Source organism: Triticum aestivum, chromosome 7B, assembly GCF_018294505.1.
Source record: "Triticum aestivum cultivar Chinese Spring chromosome 7B, IWGSC CS RefSeq v2.1, whole genome shotgun sequence".
Lineage (NCBI taxonomy): Eukaryota > Viridiplantae > Streptophyta > Magnoliopsida > Poales > Poaceae > Triticum > Triticum aestivum.
Window position 1 is genome coordinate 100,287,955 of NC_057813.1, and position 3,281 is coordinate 100,291,235.

General features: G+C 54.8%; 1 long non-coding RNA gene across 1 annotated transcript; it reads right to left on the minus strand.

The window, feature by feature from the left end:
- Positions 1 to 656: 656 nt before the first annotated feature.
- Positions 657 to 1,125, minus strand: LOC123158190 (uncharacterized). The gene is made up of 3 exons (XR_006479276.1): positions 997 to 1,125; positions 832 to 913; positions 657 to 727 (listed from the first exon to the last, which is right to left on the minus strand). It is a non-coding gene; the product is annotated as an uncharacterized lncRNA (long non-coding RNA).
- Between the last annotated feature and the right edge of the window lie 2,156 nt (positions 1,126 to 3,281).

A 3,281-nucleotide genomic window follows, 5' to 3' on the forward strand; every position in this document is an offset into this window, starting at 1 on the left:
ATTCAACTCTACTACATTCCAGTCAACAACAATCTTCCTAGCACCATGGGTTCCCTCCTCTCCATCTGCATCAATCCCAGTATCTTCAGCTACTATAGTCGGTTCAGTCAACAATGCCAACATCTTCTTTTGTGAAACCCACTCATCATCTTCCATCTGTGCAGCCATCTTTGATGGCACATAACCAACTCTGGAATGAGTTTGCAGATCAATTAGTTCTGCATAAAATGTTACTTGTTTGCTTGCCCATCCTCCTTGCTGATCAATTTCAGCAACCATGGATTCTCCATCTTCAATTCTCACATATTCACCATTATAGTTATCGAAACGTTGCAGAGATACCTCTTGTTCTGGACCCCAAACAATACTCTCCCCAATTCTCTCCACCAAATTGCCCACGGCCTTCTCCTTCATGATCTCCAATTCCTGGGGATCAACATCTGCAAAATCGACATCCAACCTCACGGTGGTATCTCTATCAATGTCTTGGACACTGCCATCACTGAGCTTGGCTTTACAGGGAAAAAATTCCACTATAATTGCGAATGTGGTGGCAGAACCTGAACCTCCCCTGTTTTGTCAATGGCAGGCAGCGGCGGCAGTCACTACCAAATCGAGTTCGATTCTAAATCGCCAAGAAAAGAGGGTGGCACTACCGATTTGAAGCACTGTCTCCTCGGGGCAGCCCGTCTCCTCGCTCCATCTCATCTAGCCCTCGCTCCATCTCCTATCCAATCAAGCAACGGGTACCCTCAAGCAACAGGGGCAGCATGAGGCCACAGATTTATTCAAAATTCAGTGGAATGGGAGTAGTGTTTGGAAAATACTCACTCGCAATAGCCGCTGCAGGGATAGGCGCTCCACCACCGGGCCGCGGAGAAGAAACAACCCCCGGATCCAATGGAGCCCGATTCTAAATCGCCAAGAAACAGAGGGCAGCATGAGGCCACAGATCCTCCAAAATTCTGGGGAGTGGGACTAGGGTTTCGGGCTCACCTCGCAATAGCTCTGCCGCTGCCGAGAAATGCGCTCCACCACCGCGGAGAAGAAACCACTGCCGGAGAAGATGCTTACGGCGGCGCCGCTCGCCCAGTCCAGCACGGGCGAGTCGAGCACGGTCACACAGTCACCGGTCGAGTCATGGACGGTTGACTCTTGACTACGTGGCCATAGGTGGACCCCACCAGTCAGAGCACATAACCCCCAGTGTCCTAACCAGATCTCAGCCTAACGGACAGCCAACTAGCCGCGTAAATGGTGTGTCGCATGGGAGCTATTTTTTCCAACGAAGATGTCGCATGCAAGCTATTACAGCCAACGACGTCGCATGAGAGACAGTTCACACCAACGACGTCGCATGGGAGCTATTCACCCCTTAAGCAGTTCTAACCACAGGTCGCCGAGTGCCCAGACCAGGATTATTAGTTAGCTGCATGAGCAGCTAGGGCGCCCCTGCCGGCGAGGGCCTGAAGGGAGACACATAGCTTCCGCCATTGCCGCCGTTGGACGGAGACTGGTCCCAGACCTTGACGATCTCGATGGGTATGATGCTGCGAGCGACTTCCCTGGGACAGGCTTCGCCGCTGCCATAAAAACCAACGTACCGGATCCGGAGCTCGCGAGCGATTTCGCGAGGGTGCTCCACCCGGACGACGAGGCGGAGCGGGGAGAGGTCCGGCGCGGTGAGGCAGGCGGGGTCGATCTCGACCACGTGGCCGATGCTGGCCATGTTGGCGCTGATGTCCTTCTCCGCCCGCTCCTCCGTGGGGTAGCTGTGCAGGTTGATGTGGACGAGGTAGTCCAGCCGGGACCGGTAGTAGTTCCTCTGCTGCCCCTCGGGCACGACCTGCACCGAGTAGCCGTCGAGCTCGAACGGCTGCCTGGCGATGGCCGCCACACGGTCCTCCGGCGAGGCGAAGCGCAGGCCCATGTCGGCCACGATGGGGGAGGTGGCGACCACGTCGAACTACAGGTCCGGCGCCGCGGCGTGGATGGCGGAGCGGACGAGGGCCTTGAGGTCCGCGACCTCGCGGCCAGCCGGGTCGGGGGTGATGAAGGCGTAGCCGGTGCACCTGGCCACGCGGCTCATCTCGGGGGTCGTCTGCAGGTACACGGTGGGCCCGCACTCCGGACGGCCGGAGCGAACCACCGGGGGATCGGGAGCCCAGCGGCGGACCGCAGACGCGGGGACGGGGTGGTCGATGCGCTTGTGCACGCTAACGAAGGCCGGGCGGCCCTCGGGCGCCTCCAGCGCAGAGGCGCCGGCGGGGAGGCGGGAGCTTCCCGGCAGCATCTTGCTTGCAGTTGCCTTTCTCTCTCTCAACACCGACGGCTGCGGGCAACCAGAAGACAGGTGTGGAGTGGAGTGGAGCCGGACTGCCGGAGGAGTCTGATGGAGGTCCAAGGGACGGATGTGACCGGCTTTAAGCACAGCACGGCATTCACTCCGGCGTATACTGGGGTGGTGGAGTGAAGTTAAAGGAGAGTTTGGACTGAAGCGGCGTGCGGGTTGAGCTGATGAGCCCTGGCTTTGCCTCAGAGCATGCTTGGATACGTTTTAGTCCCATGACTAAAAGTAGTGGGACTAAAACTTGCTAGTCTCACCCATGCTTGGATCCAAATACTAAAGAGACTAAAATCTAGTTATTGAGCATTTATTATCCTCCAAACCTCCAATCCAGAACTAAGGAGAGGAATTAAATGAGGAGAGAGAGCTAATACATATTTTAGTAGGTTTTCCATGACTAAAAGATTTTAGCCTCAAGACTAGTCCTAGCCTCTTTTTAGTCAGGGGTGCTTGAAACTTTTGCCTCTAAAAGAGACTATTTTTAGTCAGACTAAAAATAGTCCCTTGTATCCAAGCAGCCTCTCAGTCGGGCATTGAAGATGACAAGAGGCGCATGGAGTGGTCGCGTCAGTCAGAGCCTCGGGGCATGGGCAACCAAAGGCATCTCGTAGGCCCTAGCCTCTAGGAGAGGCGCTGATCGCTGGTGCGACAGTATTTCGAGGAGTGCGGGATGCCGCTGGGATTTGCTTGGATTTTGCCGTCCAGCTGCAACGCAGCCGTTTGTGTTATACTTTAGCACTGTTTGGTGAGTTAAATCCGCAGAAGCATACTCCATTGTTTGGAGTATATCACGATTAGCGAAAAACCATCACTTTATGAACAAACATTTTGCATCATGTACCGAATCGAAATAAAAATATTTAGTAAGAAATGGATCTTGTTTTGACGTGGCTAATCCTGACCAAGCAGACAGCGGTGACGGCGCGTTGTTAAC